The 16,203-nt window shown below is 38.6% G+C and overlaps 1 long non-coding RNA gene across 1 annotated transcript in view; it reads left to right on the forward strand.

Moving 5' to 3' along the window:
- LOC148133365 (uncharacterized) overlaps nt 1-15,795 on the forward strand; it is a 30,654-nt gene extending 14,859 nt beyond the window's left edge. The window contains exons 4-5 of the long non-coding RNA XR_015746700.1: nt 12,185-15,441; nt 15,486-15,795. This is a non-coding gene — a long non-coding RNA (uncharacterized LOC148133365). The remainder of the gene's footprint in view (nt 1-12,184; nt 15,442-15,485) is intronic.
- Nucleotides 15,796-16,203: the final 408 nt, after the last annotated feature.

The following is a 16,203-nucleotide window of genomic DNA, read 5'->3' on the forward strand; positions in this document are numbered from 1 at the left end:
AATGGTTATTATTTAAACTTATGTCTAAGATTTGTCAATTGGGTTGCTTCTCAGACTAAGTTGGAAATCTTTATGGTATCTAGACTTTCAGTTTCTTTATCATGGGCTGAACATAAATACATCCAGCCTGTGTGAGGTGAATTGAAGTCCCCTCAAGATCACTTTCAGTATTTTGATCACACAGGCACATCTCTAGGTCTAACTTATCTTTGTAACTGGATATTGCCACCCAAAGCAATTCTCTGGAGGAATGTGGTCTTCCAGTATTTAGGGTTGTAGGAAGTTAGCACCCACCCATCTCCTAGAAAATTGAAACAGCCTAGGAAATCTTAAAAAGGCAGGATATTTCCTCTAAATAGAGTAGTAACTCAAGAAGCAGAAGCTCACTTCAGAAGCAGAAACTCACCCCCACCTTTGCTAATGGGTGGGCCATTAAGGCCTGGGCCAGAATACTTCACATATCAAGGATCTCCATGTAAAGCTATAGCAATTGCCAAAAGCCCTTTTAAGGGCATAAATCATCCAGCAAGGCTCAACCAAGCCTGCAACTCAGGACAGCCTACCGAGTTGCCCCTCATGGGAGTCTGACAACCAATTAGAATACAAGCTCCAATTCAAATCCCAACAGAGCAGGGGTGGGTTTCTGCCGGTTCTGTCCACCTCTGTAGAACCAGTAGCTCTGAAGAGTAGTAGACGTAGAACCGGTTCTGTGTCTGCTGATGTTTTTGCTCACCCACCCACCTGGGCTCTTACCTGATCTTTATTTCCTGATTTTTCAACTTCAGCTGCCGAGCCACAGCTGCAGTTAAAAAAAAAACAAGAAAAGAGGGCTGTTTCAAAGGCTGCTTCTCGGCAGGCAGCGTGCTAATAAGCTCGTAAATCCCAAACCGGTAGTTAACCCTTTCATAACCCACCCCTACAACAGAGGGTGTGAAACCCAGGCACTCTCAGCACCTCAGCCCCCCTTTTTTTTCTTGATCATCCTTCCCTTTCACTCTGGAGCTCCAGGCCATGTGGTCCTGTCCACCATTAAACCTTCCAAGCAGCCTCCATGTTTCCAGTGTCTTTTTTCCCCACTTGGAACTGAACCCAGAAGGATATTTCTTCCAACAGGGTATGATGAAAAATGAATGAATGATGAAGAATGAATTGTATACCATTACCATTCAGGCCTAAGAACTTGGCAACAATAAGATGTAATTATAGGTGAAAACAAATATGCATCTCTTTTTCCCCCCCTCATCGCCTGCCATTTTTGCCACCAATCCCAAAGGCTGCAACTCGGGAACAATCTGATGGCCAGGACAGATCTATTGAATTCACATTTTATCATCCATTGAGCGCATCAAAGGCTGTATATGGAATTAGGTTCAGATGTCACAGACCTGTGCAATCATCCTATTGTAGAATCTGCATGATGCCCAATTGTGTAGGAGACACTTTAGTGGCTAGGCTGGTTGAGAGCTTTGCTGTTTCTCTTGTAGCAACACATTTTGATGGGTGATTTACTGGTATTGGACTATCCTGCAATACTTGAGTCAGAAGCTCATTGCTGAGAGACAGGCCAGAGGAGAGGGAAGCGCAGGAGAAAGAGGCCATGCTTTGCCAGTGAAGTTAATAGTCCTTGATTAAATTATGACTGTGAGTTCTATATTAACTGTCTCTTTAGATTTCACAGCATAATTCTTGATGCTGCCTTGTCAGGGATCATAATAACAATCTTCCTACTTTATCAGAACATAATGAGGAAAGTGAATGCTGTGGGTGGAAACCTACAAAGGAAGGCCGGGAGATGTGGGAAGCATAGCAATATGGTCAGTTTCAGCTTCTTGGATATTTACTGAATGTACAATTAAATGACAGAAAAATGTTTAATGATGCCACATGGCAGATGAGGACAACACGAGAACTAATGACAGGATACAGAGTTAATGCTTTATTAATTGAGTGGCTTAACTCTTATTTAAATTTCAGCTTGTCCTTCCATATGGTATAAAGAAACAATAATAGGACAACATAGTCTTCAGTTTGGAAGATGAGACAAGATATAATTTGGCTATATCTTAAAGCAGACACATTTTTCCAGACTTCTCTGTGAGAATTTGAGAGGTATTTGATAACTGATTCTTTAATGCAGCTTTTCAGGCTCATGTGGCCTTTTTAATGTAGAAGAGAAAAGTACAATGCTAGTGTACAGGAAGACCTAAAGCATTTCTTCAAGATCATGTTTGAAACCTACATAGCCATAGGAATTACTTGCTAGGATAAAACAAATTATATAGGACTTTATTTTAAAATAAAATTTTCTTATGATCCAGACTATGGAACTACTGAACCTTGGCCACATCCATGATGAGTCACCATAGAGCCATATGGAAAAAGAGAGAAAATGTAAATACATTTGTAAGAAGAGAGTTTCAATGATAACAACTTGGATCCATGAAGGGAGGGAGGGAGGGAGGGAAAACCACTATGCCATCAATTGGATTGGTAAAGGGAAATCCCAAACTGCATTAATGGGTTCCAAAGCCTATTAAAAATATCCGTTAGATCCTTTTATGGAATGGGAGGAGCTGAAAATAGTTGCATCTTTCATTTTTGTTGCTGTGGAGAAAAAAAAATGTTAAGAAGCAAAACCTTAATTTCTGCCAAAGGTTCTCTGCCATTGATTCTGCATTTGACTCCTAGTCACTGCATGCAATTTTCTTGGCAATATTTTTGCAACTGATTTGCCTTTGCCTCATTCTTCTTGGGGTTGAGAGAAAAATGACAGGCTCAAAGACACCCAGCTGTCCATAGCAATAGCACTTATATACTGCTTCAAAGTACTTTACAGAACTCTCTGAGAGGTTTATAGAGTCGGCATATTATCCCCAACAATCTGGGTCCTCATATTACCAACCTCAGAAGGATGGAAGACTGAGTCAACCTTGAGCAGTTCAAGATTGAACTCTCGGCTATGGGCAGAGTTAGCCTGCAATACTGCATTCTAACCATTCTGCCACCATGACTCTACTAGCAGTAGCAATAGTTCTTAGACTTATATACCACTTCACATTGCTTTACAGCCCTCTCTAAGTGGTTTACAGAGTCATCATATTGCCCTGAACAATCTGGGCCCCCATTTTATTGACCTCAAAAGGATGAAAAGCTGAGTCAACCTTGAATCAGTCAGGATTGAACTGCCAAACTGCCAGCAGCTGGCAGGCAACAAAAGTAGACTGCAGTACTGCATTCTACTGTGCCACCATGGCAAATAAGATAGGTTTAAAACTCATGATCTACCTGTTGTTTAGCCTGGTGCCTTTGGCCACCACACTACACGATGTCTCTCATTACAGGGGGTTAAAGTACCTATAAAATCCTTTAAAAAAATACTGATTGTTTTCCTAGATGGACAAAATGGGCTTAAGTGATCCAGAGGTCCTATTCAACTCCCCTCACTTTAATATTGTCTATTTTGACCACCTTCCATTTCACCAGACAAGCCACCTGTGCCAAAATATTTGCCCTTTCCTGCTATAGATAAATAACCTTATAAGCTCTCTCTTCAGTCATATATTATATGAGATGGTCAGCTATACAAATGGGAATAAATAAAGACTATTACAATCTCACCCATCCTTCCTTGGGAGTAAGATCTACTGAACATTACAAAACTTCTAGATGAAAGAGATGGAGTTGGGAAGAGGGAGAGAGAGAGGGAGATCTGCACCATTGAAGTGATAAACATTTGAAAGTTGTAAAATACACTCATTCATCTAGACAAGAAGCATAAAGTAGCATAATATCAACCCATTCTTTGCTACTAAAAGTTTGAAAAAGGCACATTGCTTTGTTTTTGTTTTGTTTTTCTTCTTTTATATTCTCAACAATTCAGACAACCTTACAGCATAAAAAGGAATTTTCAGGGGAAGCAAGAGATTTGTTAGTGGGTATGCATCACATTTAATGGATTCTGTTCAGAGCCACAACTGGAAACATCTGGAAAATGTCTGTGGTAGCCAGAAACCAACTGGAAATTTAATGCACATTCCAAGAAACACCATTTGGTGATTCTGCAAAATCCCTGCAAAGTTTCTTGGCGAATAAAAAGTTGTTTCTCCAAGGAGCAGGAATGTTAAAAGATTTTTTTAATGATAGATATTTGGGGACATTTGCATTAGATGCTTGCTTGAGAACATGAAGATTCAGGCCCTTCTTCTGGTGCAAATACTATCACTATAGTTTATCTCTTTCTTACTGATTTTTCTGTGATAATGATGTCAACTAGGGGGGGAAAATTCCATGGGATTTTCAATTGATGAAATGGCTTTAGATTTATTGAAGTTGAAAAATTTATTGACATGTTTTTCACTTTTTAATGCTTAGTGTCAATCTCTTAAAAATCACAACTGTGTAGTGATAATTATAGGGGATCCCAGAGTTAAACTGATTAGAGAAGGACTATCTGGGCCCACTGCTAGATAGATAGATAGATAGATAGATAGATAGATAGATAGATAGATAGATAGATAGATAGATAGATAGATAGATAGATATAGATATAGATATAGATATAGATATAGATATAGATATAGATATAGGTATAGATGATATAGATATAGATATATAGATATATAGATATATAGATATAGATATAGATATGAGCAAGATTATGGGCTTGCCTTGCTTTGATTCCTTTCATTTTATGAGGAAAGAGCCTTAAATGTACAAATCTAACTTTCACCTAGATTCCCTAATTCTTGCACTAATCCTTCTGAAGTGTTGCAAATTTTTATGGCTAGCTCTATGTCCAGTATCAAAATACAGGGAAATAAACAGAGTCCTCTTAAAACATTCTGAAACAGTAAGGACTTCAGTTACATACAGTCTTAAACATATTTATACAAAAATAGTATGTCTCATTCTCTTCAAAATAGCACTGTCTTCACATTTAATATAGTCAGCAAGGAACTAACCAAGTCATTTGATAATCTTGTGTTCTTTGAAATCAAAATTTAAATTAATACGAACCTACAATCTGTTTGCCAAAATGTTAGCAGGCTTCATCTATTATATGGATCTATCATTACTGAAGATTTGGTCCAATTCTATTCAACCAGACGTATAAATATTTGCTGATTTGCAGAGATCAAGAAAACCAGGGCTGAAATTCTACAGAGAAATGATTTGAAACTCTAAGTTTAATTAAGGAATGGCTCTGAACTGATTTTAAGTAAATTGGCTGGTTTCTTTGAATTAACAAGGTGCACTCTACATTAAATCCTGCTATATACACTAGTTATACAAAATAAATTGTGATTTAGGTGATATATTGTAGTTCTCAAAAATAATTAACCCCATAAGATGATTTTACTGAAACTTACCAGTCTCATTGAAAACTCATTCTTTTCAGAAACTGCCTTTGATTTCCCCACAGGGGAGTTACATGCAAAGAATTATGTTTCTGAGCCTCAAATAGATAGAAGTCAGTATCACATTAGATTTGGCTTTCTTCAATCTAATATGTTAACTTGCACCTACCAAAATGGCCTCTTCTCTGCCAGATAGAATAATTTATGGTGCGCATGTAACCAATTTGCAACATTTGGGATTGTACAGAAAGCTTTCTGATTGGGCATGACCCAGGATTAATAGGGCTGCCTTTGTATTAAGATGATAGAATAATTAATGTATATCTGCTTCCTTTCATGTATACTCTCTCTCAGCCACACATATTTTCGGGAGCAAGATACCAACTAACTAAAAAGATGAAACGAAAAATGTGCACTGAGAATTTTCTCCGCACCAGTCCAATATTTTTGCTATTTAAAACAGAAGGAATGGTGCCTTATGCTATTTTGTACAGAAAAACCAATAAGGCAATTGAATCTTACTTTGATATTAAGGAAAAGAGAGCAACTTCACTTAAGGACAGCAAATCTTTCTTTGTCCCTCTGCACCTACTTTCATAGTCAATAAGGATTTAGCAAGGACAATACTTGAGTACAATGCCATAATATCAATTGAATTTTACAGACAACCCTTTAATATGATGGTTACCCAACTCTATGCTCTAAGAACTCTTGCAGAAAAAGAGAAGATTCATGAGTTTTATACCTGAAATGTGAAATCGACAGAACATGGAAGGAAGATAATCTGGCTTGTGGTTGGAAAATGCCAAAAAATTGAAAACATAGTTGGATTGTATGACCTTGAAAGAGGAATACATCAGAAGAATGATGTATTGATTTCTGTCAATCCAATAATTTCTTTATTGCTAACACATTCTTCAGACAACCACTAGGAACAGCCATATACATAGATATTCACCATACTGAGCATATGGAAATCAAACTGAGTCTATTATTGGTAGAAGCAGATGGGATGGCTCAATTATAACAGCAAAGTTGTAATCAATGGCTGACTGTGAAAAAGATCGTGAACTCCTCATGTTCAAGTCCAAGCCAAGCTAAAGTGGAAGAACAAGGCCAACTAATTTTAATGATATGATCAAACACTCGTGAATTTCAAGCAAAAGATCAGGAATTGCTCTGAGGTCCTGAACCTCACTGAGAAGAAACAGAGGAAATGGGAATGAAATCAAAGAGTTGTTAAGAATGAACATGAAAAGAGAGTGCCAAAGATGGAGAAACCACTTGGGTGTTAGAACAGATAGTGGAAGTTGCCAAGAAGAGAAGAGGAGTCAAAATGAAACAAGATAAAGGTCTCAGAAATGATTTAACAAATAAAATCAATAATTGTTAGAAGAGACAAGAAACAGTATTACAATGATTTCTCCAAAGACATTAAAGCAGAAATAGACATGTAAAAACAAAGTTTCCCCAAAGCTCTTCAAACTCAGAGGAAGGCTCCAACTTCAAATTAGTATGCTAATGGATGCAAATGAAGATATAATAAATGATTAAAAAAAAAGATCAAACAATGATGGAAATTCTGAAATCCTGTATAGCAGAAATGTCAATATCCAAAACACCTTAGAAGGTATTCTCCATCTATAGAAACCATTAGTCTTGGAAGATGAAGTTAGAGCCCTACTCTGTTTATCACCAAGTGGGAGACTACAGAAATTGAATATTTATAGAAAGATGGCAAGCAGCAAAAGAAAAATTAGTAATCTAACCAAACAATGCCAGCAAATTTGGAGAGCAACAGTGAGGAACAGATTGTAAGAAATCAGTCTTCATTACCAATAGCAAAGAAGGAAACTTCCAGTTTGCAAATGTTTGCATAATACCCTTAATTTCACACACTAGTAAAATAATGCTTAGTGTCATCCAATACACATTAGACCTCTACATGGAAAGGAAAATGCCAGATGTTTAAATTGATTTTAGAAAAGGCTAAAAAACAAGAGATATTCTAAATGCACTGTGAATAATTGAAAAAGCCAAACACCAAAATGAAGTCAATATATGCTTCATTGATTATTGAAAGGTATTCCGTTTTATAAATCATGTCATTTTCTCAAGAATGTCTTTGAGAAAATAGGAATCCTAGAATATCTCACTGTCGCCATGAAAAATCTATGAAAGGTTGGAAAACAACAGTCTAAAAAGAATATGGTGAAGGACACAGAGAAGAGCAACCAGGATGATTAGGGGACTGGAGGCTAAAACATACAACAAACGGTTGCAGGTACTGGGCTTGGCTAGTTTAGTAAAGAGAAGGACCAGGGGAGACATGATAGTCTTCCAATATTTGAGGGGCTGCCATAGAGAGAAAGGGGTCAAGCTTTTTTCTAAAGCGCCTGTAGGCCAGACAAGGAATAATGGATGGAAACTGAACAAGGAGAGATTCAACCTGGAAATAAGGAGAAAGTTTCTGACAGTGAGAACAATCAACCAATGGAACAGCTTGCCCTCGGAAGTTGTGGGAGCGCCATCACTTGAGACTTTCAAGAAGAGATTGGACTGCCATTTGTCAGAAATGGTGTAGGGTCTCCTGCTTGGGTGGGGGGTTGGACTAGATGACCTACAAGGTCCCTTCCAACTCTGATTATCTGTTATCTGACACTGACTCCAAGTTGGCAAAGAAGTGGCTGAATACCTCCCCTTATTTAGCCAACCTATATGCTAAATATGTATTGAGGGTAACCTGAAAGAAAATAATTATTATTTTAAACTGGAAGAAAAAAGCATTTTTTGTTGTCTACCACAATCTATTCATCTTCGCCCCCTGCCTTTTATCCCCAGAGCTAGGGTGGGGCTTCGCTAGTAGTGATGGCTCTTCTGTCCCAAGGACCGGCCCATAGATTTCCACTGCTCTCCTCTCCTCTGCCTTCTGCACATCTGTGTGTCAGACACTGGACAAATAAAAACACAAATGATCTGGGAGCTCTAGTAATGAAAATTAAGAAACTCAGTGAAAATATGGGATGAAGATTAAATATAAAAAAAGAACAAATTAAAGAAAACAAATACAGCAGCCAACCTTACAAGTTACAATAAAGACATTAAAACATTAACTTCTATGTTTTAGGATCAAATAAAAAGAGGTCGAATCAGCATTCAAGACATACATGACAGATTACAATTTGGTAGAGTGGAGGTGATGGCTTTGGGTAGAGGTGTACAGAGATAGGGGAAAAAATTAATAGGTAAACACCAGTTTAGCCCTGAAATGAAAATTGAGGTTGGCCCAAGGCATCTAAGAATTCTACCAGCTGAAGGCCCTAAAATAAGTTTCATGAAGCTATATGGGTGACTCTGAGTTATGAAAAGTTTTTCTTCTATTCTCTGTTGGAAGCCCCCGAATTTCTAAGAACAGTTGGAAAAAGTCAAATGCTTTGCCAATGTTAAAAGTAACCAACTGAGTCAGAAAGGCTCCATAAATCTTAGCACTGATTACAGGAACAATAATTGGCTTCCTACAAGTAAGTACACGCAACCCTTCATACTAGCCATGATAGTCTGATGGACCAAAAAAAAAAAAAAAAGAGTGAGATTGAAGTCAAAGAATCTATATGTTTAGTGGCCTTGTATCTCTGTAATTTAGATGCTAAGGGAAGAAAAGGTGGCCATGTGGAAATAAGAAACGGAATTTATCAAAAGAAACCATTTTATTGTTTTATCCCAGTACAACCACTGAGGCTGGATTAGATAATAATTAGAGCAAATGCTAACTATTCTAAAGTTAGATCCAGTGACTGGATTGTGCAACACTTTAATCAAAGATAAAATGGAGTTTGTGAGTTCCAGCAAGTTAGATTTTATTTATTGATTTATTGATTTATTTGATTTGATTTGTCAATCGCTTACAAGATAATAGGTATAAGTATATACATAGTTATGAATACATGAAATGGGTACATATAAGAAAAATAAAAGAAACAATAGGACAGGGACGGTAGGCACGTTGGTGTGCTTATGCACGCCCCCTACAGACCTCTTAGGAAAGGGGTGAGATCAATAGTAGACAGTCTAAGGTTAAAGTTTTTGGGGTTTGAGGAAGAAACCACAGAGTCAGGTAGAGTATTCCAGACATTGACCACTCTGTTGCTGAAGTCGTATTTCCTGCAATCAAGTTTGGTGCGGTTAACCTTGAGTTTGTATCTATTGTGTGCTCTTGTGTTGTTATGGTTGAAGCTGAAGTATTCATTGACAGGTAGGACATTGCAATGTTTGATTTTATATACCATATTTAGATCAGACTGAAGACGGCATAATTGATGATGTGATGATGTAAGATGATGTGTGTAAGAACTGTGAATTCAGTCTATATGTCTATGAAAAGAGAGGGAGGGTAAACAAGGAAGAGAATCTTGGGAAGAAAGGAGGGAAAATAAATGAGAAGATAAAAGAGCCCATGAATAGGATATGTGAAGGTCTCCGTGTTGAGAGAATTTGGCAGATGTGGGAATGCTAGTCTTACTCATTAGACTTTCCTAAAACAACGTTGTCTGCCTCTTTTTACCACAAAGCAAATCCCCAAAGCACCAATAAAGATACAAATTGGAATCCTCTGTTTTGGCAGTAATCCCTTTTCTCTATTTATTTCCCAGTCATTGCATCATTTATTTAAATAAGGCTCAGAGCAGCAAATGTAGCAAAATGAAGATATCAGGCTAGCCTTGTTCTTCTAGGCAGCCTATTCTGCCCCCCCCCCTTTCACTTTTTAAATAGCATCCTATAAAGAGAAATCACATTGATGATGAATTTGATACTCAACACATTTTGATGCAAAAATTTTGTCTCAGTACTTATCATTTGTTTGGTACTCAACACACAAGCTAAAATTTGTCGGTGTTGGTGCCTTTTGACTCACTACATTATTCCTTATGGGGGAAATGTGTTCAGTACTCATCATTTTTTGTTATCATCATGACTCCTGGGATCAATTAATAATGAGTGTCAGAAGCTGGCATGAATGACACAGAGCCTCAGAAGCTGACCTTAAGAACTGGTGTTGATTCCAGGGGAAACAAGGGTTCCTTCAAGTAATTTGGCCTCAAACTATGTGGAGAGATTTGTTGGCCCAAACCAGCATTTTGAACTGCACCTGGGGATTGACTGGAAACCATTGTTATTGCAAAGCCAGACTGCACAACTTTTAACGTTCTCCTCATCAATCAATTATTCTGCTGGTTCATCATTGATATTGCTTTTCACTGAATTCCCTCCAGTCCACAGGAATCTTTTGGATATTGATTTTGCTTTATTTTAAAATCAGAGCTTCAAGGAAGTTGATAAATGGTCTGAAACTGACTGCCTCATATCATCCTTGCCTCTATGCAATGCTGATGTTCATCTTCCTTTTGAATATGTAAATGCTGCTCTCTAACATGAAACTCTCTATTGAATCTCAGATACCATCTCCTGCCCCAAAGCCAAGCATGTAAATTATCCTTGCTTCCCCCTGCAATAGGTACAATTCAACACAATTTCACAAAATTGTGTTTACCCACCTTCTAATGCTGAGACCAGTAAATATCATGGGTCTCAAGATTGCAACAGCGCATGGGAATTGCCTTAAGAGACAAGAGACTAAGGCAGCTTAGTCTGCAGCAGGAATATGGACATGGCTAACATCTCAGATGTTAGTGGGACGCAGTGGCTCAAGGGGACATGGTGGCTCAGTGGTTAAGACACTGAGCTTGTCAATCAGAAAGGTCGGCAGCTTGGCGGTTTGAATCCCTAGCACCGCGTAATGGAGTGAGCTCCCGTTACTTGTCCCAGATTCTGCCAAACTAGCAGTTCGAAAGCATGTAAAAATGCAAGTAGAAAAATAGGGACCACGTAGGTGGGAAGGTAACAGCGTTCTGTGCACCTCTGGCATTTAGTCATGCCAGCCACATGACCACGGAGATGTCTTCGGACAGCACTGGCTCTTTGGCTTTGTAACGGAAATGAGCACCGTCCCCTAGAGCCAGAAACGACTAGCATATATGTGCGAGGGGAACCTTTACCTTTACCTAACATCTCAGAAGGAACCCTCCCTAATTTCTTAGGCTGTAAAGGCAATGGGGGAGAAAAGTATTTTCAGACTTGCAAGATTTCTTACACTTAAGTAGAGTTAGTTCATCTGAATGTGCCTCTTGTCTAGACTATCTCACAAAGCTGACAAAGATAAACTAGATTGGGGCAAAGGCACTATGAAGAATGGACTTATACATATTTATTTATTGTTTAATGTAGAACTGTGTAGAAGCAAATGAGCCTTGGTATCTCCCATAGGATCACTGGAACAGGTGGTGATAAGGATGCAAACTTATCTGACCATATCATAGATTTCTAGAAAGGACATTTTTCACAGAGAGTAAGCTGCAGTAAACATAATGGGATTTACATGCCAGTAAATGAAAATGGAAAAAAAATGTATAAATGCTGACAGGACTTCAGAAAGGTCCCATGGCGCTCTGATTACCTGAGTAGATTGACCAAGGGTTGATTTGAATGACAATCAAGGTAGAAAACAATTATGTGGGGGACAATAATCTGTTCCAACCTGTCTGCGGCGTGTCAGCTGAGGCATGACCACTACATGGCAACATTTATGTATTTATGTATTCAAAGTTTAGATCACTGTTTTTAAAAGAAACGGAGTAGGCATTTGAAAGAACATAGTATATACTACTACAAACTCCACTTTTCATGTGAGTTCTCAAAAACTGGTTTGTGCATGATAATGGTTTTATTTCTACAATTCACTAAACTATGACTTCTTTAAACTTTGTTTACAGAATACATCAGAAATGTTGCCAGCATTCCAGAAAACCTCCACTCCAACCAATAACTCCGAGACAGACATCTTCTCAAAAGTTCTTTTTATTTTGGGTAGTAAACTGGCACAAACTTGAGACTTCCCCTCACTTATGCGCAAAATAACATGACCTTGAATTACAAAAAGAATGTTATTATGTCTAACTATATACATTCCAAGAAATCCCCCCTCCCATTTTCCCAGGCTCAAAATGTGGCAGTGTGGGAGCATTTGGTCTCAATATGGCTTCCAAAGCTGGCAAATGCCTGGATTCATACAACGTTGAATGCCATAAAGGGGAAAGGGGCATGAATAGAGTTACATTATAGACAGCAACTGCAGATTCCTCACTGCTGACTAAAAAACAGGAACTCCAGTCCTATAGTATCTCAAACATCATCTGTTCCTGCCATAAACCATGGTTTATAATTTGCAATGATTGGGATCACAGAATATACAAAGCAAAATAATTACATGAACCAACTGTATGGATCCAGACAGTGACTACACATAAGTTAAAGAATGTATGGGGCTTGAATGGATATAGTAAATGGAAGCTGTAAACTTCCACAAGGAACTATGAAAGTTGAATGAAAAGTAATGCTCCCAATATTAGAAGTTGCCAACAGATGGCAGTACCGATATGCTAGAAATTCTGACATGGTACAAAAAGGCAGCTCTCGTTTACTGACAGGTTGTTCAGTGACTGTTCGAAGTTACAATGGCACTAGAAAAGAATTTTTACAACTGGTCCTCGAAGTTGTGGCAATCGCACAGTGACAAGTTGGGTGCTTGGCAATTGGCGCATATTTATGATTGTAACGTCCTGCAGTCACATGGCAGGCTCTACTTGCAGTTGATAAGTGAGGATTGCGTGTATTACTATTGTTTATGAAATGTAAGCCTCCAGCAAGTCAATGCAGTTTAAGCAATACACGGTGGTTTATTTATTTATTTTTGCCTGCTGGAGGATTCCAAATTGAAATTCATAGCTGCGTAAAAGTTGTTTATGGCAAAGATTGTGACTACTGCACATTGCTAGCCCCCCCAAAATGTAAAAGATGGTGAACCAGAACAAGCTGATTTGTATGATTAAGAACAAAATGGACAGTTCGAGAGAGCAACACATTTCACATAAGAAACTGAAGAAACTGCCTTTGGGCGTATATTTGATTCAAGGGAAGAGGTGGAAAAAATTGCAAGAAACTGGATGAAATTGTGAAATATGGAGGGCAGGTTTTTTTTTGTCTTTAAGAAGCTTAACAGTCATTGGTAGAAGATGGTGAAGATTATGTGGAGAAGCAAATACAGCTAGCAAAAGACCCAATTCATAATTATTTTTCTGTTTCATTTATTAAAATTCACCATTTAAACTAATATTTTTCATTCAGTCCTGGTATATGTGAAGTTCTAGTGCTACCACTCTTTTCTTCCCCTGCTCCAGGGGTGGGATTCTACCAGTTCGCACCTATTCGCTAGAACCGGTTGTTAACATTCTAAGCAGTTCGGAGAACCAGTTGTTAGAAGAAATTACTGGCCTAATCCTGTAAGGAAGGCAGGAAGGAAACATTCTGGTGTTGCTTACAGAAACTGCCTCTCCGTTAACTCTCATCACATTCTTGGCAGGACTAGACTTCCTGTCTCAGGAACATCTCTGGAGTTTTTCCCCCCTCCTTTGCTGGTACTTTGCTTGTGTGGAGTGTCCATTCAAAGTTACAATGGCACTGAAAAAAGTGACTTATGACCATTTTTCACACTTATGACTGTTGCAGCATCCTCACATTCATGAGAGGCCAGGCGAGGAGATGTGTGCCTCGATGTGAGTGATATTGAGTTGGCCACGCCCAGACAATAACATGACCACCAAGCCACGCCCACCAACTTAGCCATGCCCATAGAACCGGTTGTTAAAAAATTTGAATCCCACCCCTGCCCTGCTCCACCATGTTGGTCACTAGAACTAACATGTTGGAACTGGGGAAGAAACCAGTGGTAGCAAAGAAGCTGAAGTAGGAAGAGTCTTATCTTGTGGAGAGCTGAAACAAATTGCCACAGTACTCTTAGCCAATATAGATGGTAACATAAGTTTCACGTATATCAAAGATAGTGGAGCAATTTTCCTCCACCCCCATCTACCAGTAATTGTACACCTCAGCTTATCAATATTTTCTAAGCAGCTTTGCCTATTTTGTTAATAGCCACACAAACTCAGTGCCCACTCACAGCTATACAAAAGCCTCCATTAAGCTTGATTGCCACAAAAATGCCAGCCAGCTGCTAGGAAAATGGAGAAACTTCAGGCACTGATATGTAGGATCAGCAAAACCATTTGTTTTACAAACAGCATGAAAACCAGTGATATGTCCTCCTGAAAATAAAAACTTTAAATGAGTCATGGATTGCATTGGCTATATTGATTCATTCACACATGATGTTAAGTCAAAGATTTCTTGGCTTGTTAAACCATTCAAAATGGCCAAGCATATGTATTACTTTAAGTAGTAAAGGGTGGGTTCCAAGCCAAACAAAAACATTAGAATTTTCCAAGCTTATTTTCTCCAATTATTGTTATTTCTGACAGCCTGTAAGGTATACCAGTAAAAGTGTTGGTTTAGGAGCAGAGAGATCTAGGTTCTGGTTCTCCCTTAGGAACAGAAGCCATTGTGTGACTGTGGCTGTGCGACCAGTAACTTTTTGTCAACCCTAGACTGGAAAGTCAAAAATTATCCCAGAATATGACAATGTCATCTTCATAGACCTTTCATGCAGTTGCCAAGTGTCAAGATTGGCTTAAAGGTGGCAAATCAATGCAATTTCAAAATAGATTTTAGGAAATCATTACACAAATATTTATATGACATGTAAAATTATATTGACCGTTGTTTTGTTAGTAATTTCTGACTCCCAATTGAAACAAAGAAAGCTGGGGTAATTTTTATTACCAATCAGGACAACAAGTTTATAACAGAACAGTATGCTGAAATTCCAACTTGATTTCAGTATGAACTTTGGCTCCCATGTATAAATATAGGTGAAAGCTTTATTTTAAAATTCAATACCTGTTTAGAGCATCTAGGAATATTTCCAGGTATTTGTAGAGAGAAAAAATAATGCCTAAATATGGAGTTGTGGTATAATACATAGAATATTACATATCACCCTCAAATCTATCCTGATCCAACATTTTCTTTCCCATAATACCCAACCAGATATCTCTGGGATGCTGGTGGGCAGAAGGTTGCTAATGGACACCATGGGTTGTTCAATATTTGGAGGCATAGGCTGCCCTCCAATTTCAGCATAAAGTTGAACGTCCATGATACTGCATTATATATACTTTGGGACCTGATTGTGTATGAAGAATTGTAGTTGTACTGTGCTGGGTACAATTGAGAAACTGGAAAAAATGTATTATTCCAAATGTTAAGGAATGGCTTTTGGAAATGTATAACTTGTCCACCCTGGAAAAGACAATATTTCACATCAATGAAAAAATGAAGTAATATGTTCTTATTTGTCACAGGTTTGTATTTTTTAATAATCTATTGTATCTGATGCTACTACAGCCGTGTTGGCGAACCTCTGCCATGCGTGCCGGAAGTGGCATGCAGAGCCATTTCCCCTGGCATGTGAGAGGTCGCCCGGAAGAGCCCCACTGCACACGCGCCACCACCCGACAGCTGATTGTCGGGTTTCTGGTGCGCATGCGCACGGGGTGGAGGGGGGGTACGCAGGAGACACATGCGCATGCGCAGACACGTAGCACGCAAGGAGGGAGTTGCACATGGATGTGTAGGGGATGGGAGGGCAGCACGCATTGCCTTCTGGGTGCTGGCACACGAGTGCACACAAGCGAGCGCACGTGCAATTATCGGCAAGGGAACTGAAAAAGGTTAGCCACCACTGTACTACAGTATCACATGATATTTTTTAGTAAACCAGTTGCTATTTATATTTTTGATAAATAAAGTGGGTCTTCCCCTCTTTTTTCTTTTTAAA

The sequence above is a fragment of the Notechis scutatus genome, chromosome 1 (assembly GCF_049901735.1).
Source record: "Notechis scutatus isolate UNSWTSFEM ecotype Mainland chromosome 1, rNotScu1.2, whole genome shotgun sequence".
Classification (NCBI taxonomy): domain Eukaryota; kingdom Metazoa; phylum Chordata; class Lepidosauria; order Squamata; family Elapidae; genus Notechis; species Notechis scutatus.